The following is a 16,301-nucleotide window of genomic DNA, read 5'->3' on the forward strand; positions in this document are numbered from 1 at the left end:
CCTGTCGTATCCGAGGAAAGAATAGCCATAAAACCAGGGAAACTAATCGGTAAGCCAAACAATTCTTACCTATATACTTAAGAAGTGCTGTAAGGGAAAGGAAAAGAAAACCTTAGGCATAGCCGTACTAGACTCGACTCGTAGATCCTTTTGGACTGAACGTCTAGGTGTTACCTTCCTGCTGTGACTTATAAAATATGTACACGTGAACTTTTAATAAGACAGTTTAAGAAACGAAATGTTAAATGAAGTGCACTAATTGAAAATACAGCTTTGTGCATTGGACCTATGAATTGCGTAAATCTAATAGCAAGGAGATTGTTTCTCTTGAGATTTGTAATAAATAAGATTAAGCGAAATATCATGTATGAATTTTGAATAACTTAGTATTGCCAGAGCTAACATAATAACAGGAGCATCACTCAATCCTAGTGCAACCCAATGGAATAACGATGATTGAATAATGCTTCTGAGCTATAATTATATAACCTTGTATTATAAGAAGTACGTAAGAGATTGAATGAGCTCAGTGCATGTGTGCAGATATGCATTTATTGTATATTAATACCTTTGCTTGATTTCATGTATACTCTAATTTTTAGTATTAAAGTGCATTATTTTATATCAAACTTTTGTGTGTTCTGTTAACTGAGACTGACCTACCACTTGTTAAAATTACGAACCTGTGTAAGGGGGGAAACATTTGTATAAGAAAAATGGGGAGAGCCATGACTGCATACCACGTGTTCCCATTACTAGTATTATTATAGTGATAGTCGTTGAAGTAGACCTAAGGATCAGGAATGAATCACAGGCTGGCGCAGTCATTTAAAATTAAATAAATTTGACGGAAATAACTCCTGGTACAAGAAAAAAATAAAAAACAGAATAAGGAATAAAGAGAATATAAACTTTAAAGCAAATACAAAGACATAACAATGGTGCAGCCGACAGGATGTGCTTGAACAAAATGAAAACCATTAAAGCAAGCACAATAATTTTTCACAAAAAGTGAAAATTTATAAAGAGAAAAATATCCCATAACCAAGGTAACGTGAAAGAGCAAGTATGTCTTTACTGACATCCCCTGAATTAAGTGATCCTGAGTTTCTTAAGAGTATAAACCGATATCAAATTTTCCCTCAGTTCTCAGGTGAAGATACCGAAAATGAGAGCTTTCTTCGATTATGTAGAGGAACTTAGAAAGATAGGGCGATGGAGTGACTTCCAGTTACTCATACTGCTTCGCAGCAGTAAACTGGTTGGAAAAGCAAAGAGCTTTTTCTACTCCTCACCCTTATTGAAGGAAACTTTGGACTACTAGAGGTTTAGACAAATCCTAACCTCCCAGTTTTCTAAGACAAAAAACGTAGGGCCTAACCTATGGAAGCTCCAGAGAATAACCCAAAAGGAAAAGGAAAATGTCTCTGACTTTCACAACAGGCTGCTCACCTTTAAACACATTAAGTGTGCCTGATGAAGAAAAACGACATCTGGAATGGGCTATATTCCAGCATTTTAGAGTTGGTTTGAGGAAACTTTGGACTACTAAGGGAGACTGCATTTGGGAAGGAAATATCCAATTTAAAGGAAAGCTATGATGCTGCACTTTAAAGAGAACAATTGTTGGGAGACATTTATCCCGGAACCTCTGTCAGTCCTATTAATGTTATTAGAGAGAACAAAGACATTGACAGGAATCCAAACCTTGTGAGGGACGAAATAGAAAGGAAAGAGAAACAAAAAAGGGTAATGAAAGACTCTGAAGAAAGCAACTCTGAGTCAGTCTACAGTGTCGCAACAGGTGCTTCTAATTTTAATGAAGTTCGATCCATAGTCAAGCAAGAGGTAGAGAAGCTACAAAAACCACTCGTGGAACATCTTGATGCCGTGATCAACCAGCTAACAATTGATCCAGCCAAAAATCAAATGCTCACCTCTTTGCAAGAAGAGAAAATAAAGAAAATTGTCAGCGACGAAGTTGAAAGACTACAGCAACCTATGCTAGAGAGAAAGGATCACATGATGAGGAGGCTGCAAGCTGTAGAACTGAAACCCTTTTGTCCTCAGAGAGAGAGAGTGGGAAAAATCTACCGCTGAGAAATTCCCAGGTGCTTCAACTGTAGCAAGTTAGGGCATACTGCTTGTGATTGCTTTATAGCACCAAAAGACGTTAGAACCAGATACCGACCAGAGATAACATCGCTGACGTGTGCCAGATTACCTAGTAAAAAGGGGGGACAGGGCAATGTAAAATTCCCTGGAATGGTGGTCAGAGGAAAAATCTTCAGAAGAAATTTTGAAGCACTAATTGACACTGGTTCCCAAGCCTCTATAATATCTGAAAACCACATCAATGAACTTGGACTTTGTGTAAGGAGTGGAGTCAAACATTTGAGGAAATCAATTGGGATCTTAGGGATATCCCCCCTCCCCAACACATGCCACTAAAGTAGTGAGACTGAAGGTAGGGCTACCTGAGTTTGGATTGTATGCATGGCAAAATTTTTTGATTCCACCTAAGAGCTCCCTCTCCCACATAGGGCTAATCTTAGGGGAGGATTTTCTGAGGAAGAATGGATTCTCGTGCGACTATCCAAAAAGAGAGATTAAGTTTCTTCGAACAGAGAATCCTAAAATTGCCAATCAGAACACTGAAGATCGAAAAGGGAGGGACAACCCTTTGCACGACAATCCCCAGTGCACAGAAAATGGTGAGTGTACAAGCAAAAGGAAAGACGTCTTGTTGCACAAAAATAGAGAACCGAATACAAGAGACATTCTTAGGATCGAGGAGATACATGGTGATCTTGTCACAGGTAAAAAGCTGACCAGTACCTGTAAAAAGGCAGCAAATGAAGACCAAACTAGTGATAAATGCACAATTCTAGGTAAACAGTATGGAGAGTAAAGCCACTCACATGTGTTAAGCAACTAATGAAAACTGATGAAAAAGAAAAAAAGGGGGAGCAGATAAAATGTACAAATATTTTCTGTAATTTCATTAAAGTAAAATTTTAGAAAAGGGGGGGGGCTTTGTTGTGTCGGAAATAACTGGCTCACTCTGTGACCGCTATTTGTTTCAGCCACAACACGAGAAATTACTCACTTAAGAAAAAGACATGCTTGAGCTCTCATGAGCAAAGGCATAGAAGCAATGAATAAAGTGTAATTTGAGACTGTAACAATTTAATCAATAATATTACTGTAATGTAATCCAAAAGCTATGTTATAAATCATGCCCAATACAGAAAAAGTTATGTTAAGTGACTTCAGAGTTGTTAACCAATCAGCGGAGGGTCTCATCATTACGTATCAGTCCATGACACAGCAAAAAAAACCCGAGACGTCATCCAGTAAACTTGGCAGTAAGAGTTCCATCAAGAAGGCCGCCAAGGAAAGAACGTGACCCTATGAGACCAATCAAAGAAGGCCATATGAGCATGACGTAGTCAGAGAGAGAGGATGCTCGCTGCCATATATAGGTGGGTGTGCAAGAGGAGCAGGGAAACGGGGAGGCTCAGGGTGGACAGGGATACACAGCGTGAGAAAGGTGGATGCTCCAAGAGGAGGTGAGAGAATGTGTAGGCAGGAAAGTAATGGGATGATCAGGGATCAAAAGGAAACAGATGGAATTGCAAAGGGTTCTAAAATGAAGAAGCAGAAAGGGAAATGGCCCCAGTCCAGCATGGAGAGATCACATCGAGTGAGTGGTATCAGTGGAACTAGCTGTAGATCCAGAAATGAGTTGTTGTGTTTGTATACCAATGCTAGAAGTATAAGAAACAAGGCGGATGAAATGGTTGCACTAATTGCGTCTGTGCACGCAGAGATTGTCGGAATAAGTGAGACATGGTTAGATGAGGATGACATCCTGACAGGAATAGAGATGGAAAGGTATGATGTGTTTCGTGAGGATAGAAGGGGTAAAAAGGGAGGGGGAGTGCTATTGATGATAGAGAAAGAGTTATGTCCATACAAGGTAGAGATGCAAGGGGGAAATGGGGCCAGTGGTTTTGAGGCAGTATGGTGTGAGATAGAGGTGAATAGAATCAAATACTTGGTGGGATGTTGTTATAGACCTGGTAATGTGGATGGTGGTGATAGTGAAATGTATAGTCAAATAAGCCAAGCAAATAAGAAAAGGGTGATCATTATGGGTGATTTTAATTATGGCAATATAGACTGGAATGAAGAGATAGCAACTGGAAGTAAAGAAAATGAGTTTCTTGAGTTTTTGAGGGATAACTACCTCAGACAGTATGTAACAGAGGGCACAAGAGGATTAAGGGCCTTGGATTTGGTCATCTCATCGGAGGATGTAATTATCAATGAGGTATCAAATCATCCACCAATTGGTGAAAGTGACCATGAGGTGATTACTTGGGTGGTTGCCAGCAGTGCAAGGACCCCTGTGAAAAAAGGGTATATGTGGAACTACAAGGGGGGTGATTATGAAGAGCTCAGGAGACAGCTTGCAGGTGTAGCATGGAATGAGGAGTTAGCTGGAAAAGAGATCAATGCAGCTTGGGGGATTTTCAAAAAATATTTAGTGGATGCAATGTCTAAATGTATACCACGGGTGAGAAGGTTAAATAAGTTAGGTGTGAGATGGATGAATAAAGAGATTAAGCATGCAATACAGAGAAAAAGGGCATTGTGGAGGCAGCATAAGAGAAGTGGAAGTAACCAATTTCATGAGTTCTACAAAGACCAGGCAAGGAGAGTGACTTGGTTGGTGAGAGTAGCTAAAGAGAGGTATGAACAGCAGTTAGCTAATGAAGCTAAAAAGAATCCTAGGGAGTTCTTTCGATATGTAGCCAGCAAAAGAAAGAATGATTATGGAAGGATGACATTGATTGGAGGAAATGGTATAAAGACAGCTGTTGCAGAATGTGTGGTGGAGATACTTAATGAGCAGTTCATAAAGATCTTTCAATCTTGTGAATGTGACTTCATGGAGAGATTAAGAGCAGTTGATGATGGGGAGGAGAGACTGACTGTAAGTGAGCAAGAGGTGTTTGGGGAGTTGAGTAAACTAGATGTAAATAAGGCTGTGGGACTTGATAATATATCACCACGTATTCTGAAGGAATGTGCCAGAGAGTTGACACCTGCCTTGACATATTTTTTTAATACGAGTCTTGCACTTGGTCAAGTCTCTAAAGAGTGGAAGGAGGGCAAGATTGTGCCACTTCATAAAGGAGGTGATCGAACTCAAGCATCAAACTATAGGCCTATCTGTGTGTCGGGTGTTGTGGTTAAGTTGTTGGAGAAGCTTGTGAGAGCTAGAATCCAGAGTTGGGTTGACAACAATGGTATAATCTTTGATGGACAGCATGGATTTGCTAAAGGGAGGTCGTGTTTTAGTAATCTACTTACTTATTACAATAAAGTAACTGCTTCCTTGGACAGAGGAGAAGGATACACAGTAATATACTTGGATTTCGCAAAAGCTTTTGATAGAGTGCCTCATGATAAGTTGACAGTCAAACTAGAGCAGATGGGGTTGGATATTAGATTAGTGCATTGGATTGGAGACTGGCTATCTGATAGGTATCAACAAGTTGTGTATGGGGGTGCAATATCCAGGAAAAGGAAAGTCACTAGTGGAGTGCCTCAGGGATCTGTTTTAGGGCCATTACTATTTAACTTGTATATTAATGATATTGGCGAAGATTTGGATGGAGATATTCAGTTGTTTGCAGATGATGCAAAGTTGGGAAGAACCATAAAGAGTAGTGAAGATGTTGTGGCCTTGCAAGAAGACTTGAATAAATTGAGTGATTGGGCAAGCAAATGGGGGTGTGAGTTCAATGTTGCAAAATGTAAGGTTTTAAAATTTGGAAAACAAAGATGGGATGCAGAATTTATGCTTGGTAAGAATATATTGTTGGAAGTAGAGGAAATAAGAGATCTGGGAGTGATAGTGGATAAGGATCTAAAATTTAGGGGTCACATCGCCAAAATTGTGAAGACAACACAAAGACTTCTGGGAATGATGAGGAGGACACTGACGTGTAGAAGTAGGGAGATTCTTGTTCCATTGTATAAGGCTTTGATTAGGCCACACATGGACTATTGTGCCCAGATTTGGTCACCTGGTTTTCAGAAGGATGAGGAGATGTTGGAAAGGGTCCAAAGGCGACTGACTAAGGTAGTTTCTGACCTCTGGAATGTCGAGTATGAGGAAAGATTGAAAAGATGTAATTTGCAGAGACTAGTGGAGAGAAGGAAGAGGGGAGATATGATAGAGACCTACAAGTTGGTAAGGGGTTGCTATAGGATCAATGGTGGAGAAGTTCTACAGCGAATAGTGGGAGATCAGGGGAGAACCAGAGGTCATCCCTGGAAACTGTATAAAGAGGGTGTGAGTAGGGGAGTGAGAGGCAGGTTTTTTTCGTGCAGAGTTGTGAATGATTGGAATGCCTTGCCTGAGAGTGTGGTGTCTGCAAGGAGTTTGAATGTGTTTAAGACCCGGTATGATGAGATGTGTGTGAGATAAAAGGACCTCCTAGATGAGTCTTTGACTACATGAGGTCTTGTTTAATAATAATAATAATAATAAAATAATAATAATAATAAGCACGGTGTACTCTTCAAATGCTCTCTTGTTTCCTGCATTTTTCCTGTGTGCTAGTGAGAATGCCATGAAGGCTGAGGATGCTTGACGCCGGTTTCCAGCAGCCCTCCACATTGCAGTGGGTTCCGTCATGTACAAGTCTTCCAACTGTACAACAAGAAATCAGCAGACAGGGCCACTGGTGAGTTACTGCCAATGTAACTACTTCGTAGGATTCAACGAAAGACAGCGGAGACGACAAGGAAGTCCTGTCGTATCCGAGGAAAGAATAGCTATAAAACCAGGGAAACTAATCGGTAAGCCAAACAATTCTTACCTATATGCTTAAGAAGTGCTGTAAGGGAAAGGAAAAGAAAACCTTAGGCATAGCCGTACTAGACTCGACTCGTAGATCCTTTTGGACTGAACGTCTAGGTGTTACCTTCCTGCTGTGACTTATAAAATATGTACACATGAACTTTTAATAAGACAGTTTAAGAAACGAAATGTTAAATGAAGTGCATTAATTGAAAATACAGCTTTGTGCATTGGACCTATGAATTGCGTAAATCTAATAGCAAGGAGATTGTTTCTCTTGAGATTTGTAATAAATAAGATTAAGCGAAATATCATGTATGAATTTTGAATAACTTAGTATTGCCAGAGCTAACATAATAACAGGAGCATCACTCAATCCTAGTGCAACCCAATGGAATAACGATGATTGAATAATGCTTCTGAGCTATAATTATATAACCTTGTATTATAAGAAGTACGTAAGAGATTGAATGAGCTCAGTGCATGTGTGCAGATATGCATTTATTGTATATTAATACCTTTGTTTGATTTCATGTATACTCTAATTTTTAGTATTAAAGTGCATTATTTTATATCAAACTTTTGTGTGTTCTGTTAACTGAGACTGACCTACCACTTGTTAAAATTACGAACCTGTGTAAGTGAAGGGGGAAACATTTGTGTAAGAAAAAGGGGAAGAGCCATGACTGCATACCACGTGTTCCCGTTACTAGTATTATTATAGTGATAGTCGTTGAAGTAGACCTAAGGATCAGGAATGAATCACAGGCTGGCGCAGTCATTTAAAATTAAATAAATTTGATGGAAATAACTCCTGGTACAAGAAAAAATAAAAAACAGAATAAGGAATAAAGAGAATATAAACTTTAAAGCAAATACAAAGACATAACAACACATATATACAAAGAAACAACACTACAATATACATGGTATGCTAAAGTTACTGACCAACCGTTACAACTATTGGCCTGACCTCTGGTGAAAAAAAAAAAACTTCCTACATCAAAGTAAGTCGTTTGGGCTTGGGCCATTGTTGTTTAATTTGTATATAAATGATATAGGAAATGGCTTACAGGGAGATATTCAGTTGTTTGCTGATGATGCAAAGTTGGGTACTGCAATAAAAAATCAAGCTGATGTTGAAAGTTTGCAGGATGATTTAAATAAGCTGGTAAAATGGGCAAAAGATAATGGATATCAGTTCAATGTGGAAAAGTGTAAAGTCGTGCATTTTGGGATTAAAAGATTACCAGCTGTGTACTACATTGATGGAAAGGTACTCGAAGAGATTGGTGAGGCTAGGGACTTAGGGGTATTGGTAGATAAGGAGATGAAGTTCAGAGGACACATTGCTAAGGTGTCCAAGATTGCACATAGGATTACTTGGTTGTTGAGGAACACACTGACATCCAGAGATAAAGAGGTTACTATTCCCCTTTATAAAGTGTTGATACTTCCACATTTGGATTACTGTGCTCAGGTCTGGTCACCTGGATTCTTTGGAGATGAGGAGGCTGTGAGTGGGTTCAGAGAAGAGTGACCAATAGTTGGTGAGTGATGTAAAAAATGCTCCCTACATTGATAGATTGAGAGCTTGTGGATTGCAGAGATTGGTTGATAGGCGAAGAAGAGGGGATATGATAGAAACATTTAAATTACTGAAAGGTTTTTATAGGATTGATGCAGGGGAAATGTTTCAGCTGTGTGATAGTGATGGAAGAACAAGAGGTCATCCCTGGAAATTAAAGAAGAGTGTAGTTAACAAAGGTGTCAGAACAAGGTTTTTTGCCTGGAGGGTGGTGAATGAGTGGAATTCATTGCCTGACTTAGTTGTGAACTCTTCGTCTGTAAATGAATTCAAGAAGAGATATGACAGATATTGTTTTGCTAGTTTGGGTCTCCCGCGATGACTCTACTGACTCCATGGAGATACCCGTAATAAGAATAATAAAAGTAGAGTTTGATTATTATTATTATCATCCTCTATTAGGTTACAAAATTAAATTAGGCTGGAGAGCAACATATTTACAAAAAAGGAAAAAAATTAATAAATAAAAATAAAAAAGTATACATATAAGTTACAACCAACTGGTATGGATAGTGCTCAATAAATGCTGAAAATTAGCTTAGATCCTAAAGTCAGGGTTTGCTGGAAACTAAGTGGGCTGAATGTGTGCAACCCAAATTTTTGGAATTTTTATGCCACCATTATTGTTAAGATTAGGGTGGTTCATCAAAATTTCACAAGCTTCTTTAAATTTCCGTTCATATCAGGTTTTTATATGATGTAACGAGTAGGTACTTTTTCAATCAATTTGGTGTAGGGTGTTAAGGGCATGATCAGAGAGACCTGCTTCACCAAAATTGTTAAATTTAATGTGTCGTTTGTGCTCTTTTTTATGGATAGGGATTGTACGTCCAGTTTCCCCAATACAAAGTAAGTTGCAGGTGCAATAGATGCAATAAACTCCAGGACGTGCCAATGGGATAGGAGGCTGATAATTTGGCTAAACATATTCTGGAAAGCAATAAAGAAAAACTTAAGTCCAAATTTCATACTTTAAAACAATGATGAAGTTTGAATGCTAATCATACAAATCTAACCAATCAGGATCTCTCTTCCCCAGCAAATAACTCCAAGAATGAATAACAAACAAGTGAGACAAGGAGCGACCAACCACATGCAAGCAATAGTGATCAACCTATCTAGCCACACCTTAAATAACGGTCAACATGCATTACTTGAGAATGGCCTAAACTTTGCGGTATTACCTAGAACTGTTAATAAACTGGATGTTACATACCACATAGAAAGAGGCATTAAGTATCTTCCAAATAATATAGCTGATAAAATTCGTTTACAAACCAGCAATGTTTTGAACAAAAAGAAAACCATATGTAGTAATCTTACAAAAACAGAACTAGCAGCAGTCAAATCATTAAAATCTAATCAAAATATAATTATAACAAAATCGGACAAAGCTAATGCAATGGTCATCCTTGACAGATCAACTTACATCCATCAGATGAATCAACTAGTCTCCGATAACAACACCTAACAGTTTGTGAACTGTAACTCGACGAACAGGATAAAGAACAAAACTGAAATTAATTCAGTCTGTCACTTCGTGGCTGTCAGACACTGTTAAAAAACTGATACCCCATTACACCCATTCTCCCAGAATATATGGTGTTTCCAATGTACACAAACATAATGTCCCACTTTGGCCGATAGTTGAGGGAACAGACAGCCCTAATTATCACCCAGCCAAGAAATTAGATTCAACACTCAAGGAGTTGTTAGAACATTTCCTCTCCTATATAAAGAATACACAACACTTCATAAACAAAATTAAAAACATGACACTTGGCAAAGATGATTTATTAGTCAGTTTTGACATTTCCGCCCTTTTCACAAATGTCTCAACCAGTGACACAATTCTTCTCCTGCAGAAAATTTTCCTTCCGACATTACGACTCTCTTTGTCACCATACTACATTCCGGTTACTTTGTATAGCAAAATAAATTTTTACCTACAAAAAGAAGGTACGCCCCCCCCCCAATTGCTAACTTTAATATGGAAGCTTTTGAGCAATGTGCTCTTGATTCCTTTACTCTAAAACGTACAGTTTGGGTTAGATACACTGACGTTGTTTTTGTTATCTGGCCACGGTCACCAAATGCTAAACAAACAACATGAGCGCATAAAATTTACTACTGAAATTGAAAATCAAAACTCGCTCCATTTCCTGGATACACAAGTCACATGTCTCTCCTCAGGTGGTCTATCCTTCACTGTTTACTGCAAACCTACACATACCGGCCAATAATACATGCTAACTCTTATCACCACCCTTCGCAAAAACTTGGAGTCATTAACACCCTCAAAAACAATTTTCTCTAATGAGTAAGCTCTTAAACAAGAATTAAAAATGATTAGCAATACATATATAAATAATGGCAATAACAAAAATACTATTAATAAAGTTCTTCATAAAACTTCAAAAAAAAATATAAATTACAGTAAAACCATAGCTATCCCATACATTAAAGGTTATCAGAAAAAATTAATAGAATCCTACACCATTATAATCTTAATGCCACTTTTAAACTACCTTTAAAATTAAAAAGCATATTCAACTCCTCTAAGGATCCTCTTTCCCCAACGGCACATCCTGGAGTTTATTGCATCTGCAACTTGCCTTATATTGGGGAAACTGGACGTACAATCACTATCCATATAAAAGAGCACAAACGCACATTAAATTTAACAATTTTGTTAAGCAGGCCTCTCTGATCATGCCCTTAACACCCTACACCAAATTGACTGGAAAAGTACCTGCTCATTATATCATATAAAAACCTGGTATGAAAGGAAATTTAAAAATGCCGGTGAAATTTTGATGAACCACCCTAATCTTAACAATAATGGTGGCATAAAAATTACAAAAATTTGGATGGCACACATTCAGCCCACTCAGTTTCCAGCAAACCCTAACTTCAGAGTCCTAATTTTCAGCTTTTATTGGGCACTATCCATACCAGTTGGTTGTAGCTTACATGTATACTTATACAAGAGTGGTGTGAAAAGTTCTTGGCCTCGACCATAGATGGCAACACTATCGGCAAGATTTTTTTTTTTTCTAAGTTGGTACATCTGTCATAAGCAACTATTTGAAATTGCAAGTAATTCTATCAAGTAGTTTGTTTTATACAGCTGTCTGAAGCAAGAGTGTTGTCTGTATCCCTTGAAATGGATAAAATTGAGTATCACGCAGTTAAGAAATTCTTTGTAAAAGGAGGTTTAATGCCAAACGAAATTCATTCGAAGTTCATAAACATTTATGGGCACCTTCTCCTTCATTATCAACAATTAAGAAATGGGCTGCAGAGTTTAAACGTGGCCGTACCAGCCTTGAAGATGATCCACGTGAAGGACGTCCAAAATGTGTCACAACACCAGAAATCATTGATCAAGTGCACGGTATGGTATTGGGTGACTGGCAAGTCGAAGTGAGTGAAATTGCTGAGACTATAGGCATTTCAAAAGAACATGTAGGTTATATTTTGCATGAAGAATTGTAAATGAAAAAGCTTTGCACAAGATGGATGCCGTGCTTGCTCACTGCAGATCAAAATCACACTCGCACCTAAATCTGTGAACAGTGCTTGGAGTGTTTTAACAAGAATAAAACTGATTTTGGGCATCAATTTATTACTATGGATGAGACTTTGATTCACCATTACACACCAGAATCCAAACAGCAGTCAAAACAGTGGATAGAAGCCAGTTGTTCAGCACCAAAGAAGACAAAGACAGTTCCATCAGCAGGAAAGGTCATGGCATTGGTGGTTTGGGATGCTAAAGGTATTTTGTTTATTAATCATCTTGAAAAGGGTAAAACAAAGAGTGGGGAATATTATTTCGATCTCTTCACCAGACTATATGAAAAAATTCATTAGAAAAGACCAGGTTGCAGCAGAAAAAAAATCATATTTCATCAGGACAAGGCACCTGCCCACAAAAGTGTTTTGGCAATGGAAAAATTAAGGGAACTCAACTATGAATTGTTGGAACATCCACCCTATTCCATAAATTTGGTTCCCTCTGACTTCTATCTCTTCCCAAAACTAAAACTCTTCCTCGTTGGTCAGCGTTTTTCTTCGAATAAAGAGGTGATTGCAATTCTGGAGGGGTATTTTTCAGATCATTTTATAACCACTAACGGATGGGATAATGGCACAGGAATAAATGGATTAGTCTTAAGGGAGATTATGTTTAAAAATAAAAATAATTTTGAAATTATAAATTTGTTTTTTCATTGTTAGGCGAAGACCAGCCTCGTATAAGTAATTTTTTTATTATTTTATAATTTTATTGGTGGTTGGTCAGTAACTTTCTCAGTAACATCAGTAAGTGTGACCTGAATGAGAATTGATGAATGCAAATATGAAATTGATGACAGAAAGCGTTAGTAGCAAGATTGTCACAGGGAAAATGAATGTACATTTGAAAGGATGGTGAGAAAGAGAGGCGAAAAAATGTTAAAAAACAGTAAAAAAGAAAAAGAGCGATTTGAAAACTGTAACGGATATTAAAAGGGATGAAAGTGAGGCGCGGCGGAAGGAAACGAAATTGAGAGGACGAATCAAACTAGAAATGGCATTACGCAGAAATCGAAAGTGAAAAAAATTAAAAGAATGGATGACAGCGAAAGTTCAACGTATGTTGGACTGAAAGTACAGAAACAAAGAAAGATGAACGAGTGTGAAAATGGGAAGAATGATAGCGAAAGTTGGACCAAAAGTACAGAAACAAAGAAGAATGAATGAGAGTGAAAGTGAGAAGAGGGGGTTGAGAGTTAGAAAGATTGAATGATAGAGAGAATGTGTCGCAAGATTCGGAAGTTGAATTGGATTGGATGAGGCAAGAAATTAAATGGATGTGGAATGAAATTAAGAAAATTCGGTAAAAACTATTAAAATAAATAAAGATGGCATGAAAGAGTTAACGAAGGATGAACGAGTGGCGTTGTATGGCAACTCCATTATTAAAGGTGTGCTGGAGGATAGAAGGCACGAGGCATGTTTTCAAAGGCGCTAAAATGAGTAGAGTGATTGAGGCATTGGATATGAGACAGGAGCGAGCAAAAGACTTAATAGTATTAATAGGTACGAATGATTTGTGAGAGGACAAAGAGTGTGTGTGTCAGAATGGATATTAGGAGGCTGCTTAGAAGGATAAAAGAGAATAGTATGACAGGAAGGTAGTTAGCGTGTTGCCTAGGTATGACTGTGGTGAAATGAGTCGGAGAGCAAGGATTATGAATGATATGCTGGCTGAAATGTGTGAGGAGATGGGAGTACAGTTTGTTAATGTGTGGAATGAGTTTGAGGGATGAAGTGAGCTGTATGGGAGCGATGGACTGCATTTGAGTGGTTATGGTGTGAGTTGCTTGGAGAGATTGCTGCTGGAAGGTAGAAAAGTGAACAGAGAGAATGAATCAGATCGAGTGGGAAGTGATGTGGAAGAGCAAGAGAGTAAGACAGGAGAGATTGAAGAGGTGGTTATGAATGGGGAAGTGAGTGGTATGAGTATAGAAAATGAGAAAATGGGTGTGCAAGAGGAGCAGGGAAACGGGAAGGCTCAGGGCAGACAGGGGTACACAGCATGAGAAAGGTGAATGCTCCAAGAGGAGGTGAGCACGTGCAAGCAGGAAAGGAATGGAATGACCAGGGATCAAGAGGAAACAGTTGGAATTGAATAGGATTTTAAAATGAAGATGCAGAAAGGGAAATGGCCCCAGTCCAGCATGGAGAGATCACATCGAGTGAGTGGTATCAGTGGAACCAGCTGTAGATCCAGAAACGAGCTGTTGTGTTTGTATACAAATGCTAGAAGTATAAGAAACAAGGCAGATGAAATGGTTGCACTAATTGCATCTGTTCACCCAAAGATTGTTGGAATAAGTGAGACATGGTTGGAAGAGGATGACATCCTGACAGGAATAGAGATGGAAAGGTACGATGTGTTTCGTGAGGATAGAAGGGGTAAAAAGGGAGGGGGAGTGCTATTGATGATAGAGAAAGAGTTATGTCCATACAAGGTAGAGATGCAAGAGGGAAATGGGGCCAGTGGTTTTGAGGCAGTATGGTGTGAGATAGAGGTGAATAGAATCAAATACTTGGTGGGATGTTGTTATAGACCTGGTAATGTGGATGGTGGTGATAGTGAAATGTATAGTCAAATAAGCCAAGCAAATAAGAAAAGGGTGATCATTATGGGTGATTTTAATTATGGCAATATAGACTGGAATGAAGAGATAGCAACTGGAAGTAAAGAAAATGAGTTTCTTGAGTTTTTGAGGGATAACTACCTCAGACAGTATGTAACAGAGGGCACACGGGGATTGAGGGTCTTGGATTTGGTCATCTCATCAGAGGATGTAATTATAAATGAGGTGTCAAATCATCCACCAATTGGTGAGAGACACAATGAGGTGATTACCTGGGTGGTTGCCAGAAGTGCGAGGACCTCTGTGAGAAAAAGGTATATGTGGAACTACAGGGGGGGGGGTGATTATGAAGAGCTCAGGAGACATCTTGCAGGTGTAGCGTGGAATGAGGAGTTAGATGGAAAAGAGATCAATGCAGCTTGGGGGATTTTCAAAAAATATTTAGTAGATGCAATGTCTAAATGTACTCCAAGGGTGAGAAGGTTAAATAAGGTGGGTGTGAGATGGATGAATAAAGAGATTAAGCATGCCATACAGAGAAAAAGGGCATTGTGGAGGCAGCTTAAGAGAAGAGGAAATAACCAATTCCATGAGGTCTACAAAGACCAGGCAAGGAGGGTGACTTGGTTGGTGAGAGTAGCTAAAGAGAGGTATGAACAGCAGTTAGCTAATGAAGCTAAAAAGAATCCTAGGGAGTTCTTTCGATATGTAGCCAGCAAAAGAAAGAATGATTATGGAAGGATGACATTGATTGGAGAAAATCGAATAAAGACTGCTGATGCAGAATGTGTAGTGGAGATACTTAATGAGCAGTTCATAAAGATCTTTCAATCTTGTGAATGTGACTTCATGCAGGGATTGAGAGCAGTTGTTGATGGGGAGGAGAGACTGCCCGTAGGTGAGCAAGAGGTGTATGGGGAGTTGAGTAAACTAGATGTTAATAAGGCTGTGGGACTTGATAATATACTACCACGTATTCTGAAAGAATGTGCCAGGAAGTTGACTTTTTTTAACAAGATTCCTGTTTCGTTGTATAAGGCTTTGATTAGGCCAAACATGGACTATTGTGCCCAGATTTGGTCACTGGGTTTTCAGAAGGATGAAGAGATGTTGGAAAGGGTCCAAAGGAGACTCACTAAGGTAGTTTCTGACCTCTGGAATGTTGAGTATGAGGAAAGATTGAGAAGATGTAATTTGCAGAGTCTGGTGGATAGGAGAGATATGATAGAGACCTACAAGTTCGTAAGGGTTTGTTATGGGATCAATGATGGAGAAGTTCTACAGAGAGTAGTCGGAGATCTGGGGAGAACCAGAGGTCATCCCTGGAAACTGTATAAAGAAGGTCTGAGTAGGGGAGTGAGAGGCAGTTTTTTTTCATGCCAAGTTGTGAATGATTGGAATGCCTTGCCTGAGAGTGTGGTGTCTGGAAGGAGTTTGAGTGTGTTTAAGACATGGTATGATGAGATGTGTGTGTAATAAAAGGATCTCCCAGATGAATCTTTGACTCCATGAGGTCTTGGGGTGGTAGTAATAATAATAATAATAACTTTAGCATGCCATGTAGATTGTAGTGCAGCTTGTTTCTTTGTATATATGTGTATACTCCAGATGATGACCTTAATGTGAAGATCAAGACGTCGAGTGTTTATTTTGGTTTATATTAAACTAAAGTTTTACTCCAACA

General features: G+C 38.7%; 1 protein-coding gene across 1 annotated transcript in view; it reads right to left on the reverse strand.

Moving 5' to 3' along the window:
* LOC150103643 (uncharacterized) overlaps positions 1 to 16,301 on the reverse strand; it is a 250,713-nt gene that overhangs the window by 165,440 nt on the left and 68,972 nt on the right. The gene's annotated exons all lie outside the window — the stretch shown is intronic.

This window comes from Typopeltis vanoorti, chromosome 9 (assembly GCF_054136105.1).
Source record: "Typopeltis vanoorti isolate ZY-2024b chromosome 9, IOZ_Tvanoo_1.0, whole genome shotgun sequence".
Lineage (NCBI taxonomy): Eukaryota > Metazoa > Arthropoda > Arachnida > Uropygi > Thelyphonidae > Typopeltis > Typopeltis vanoorti.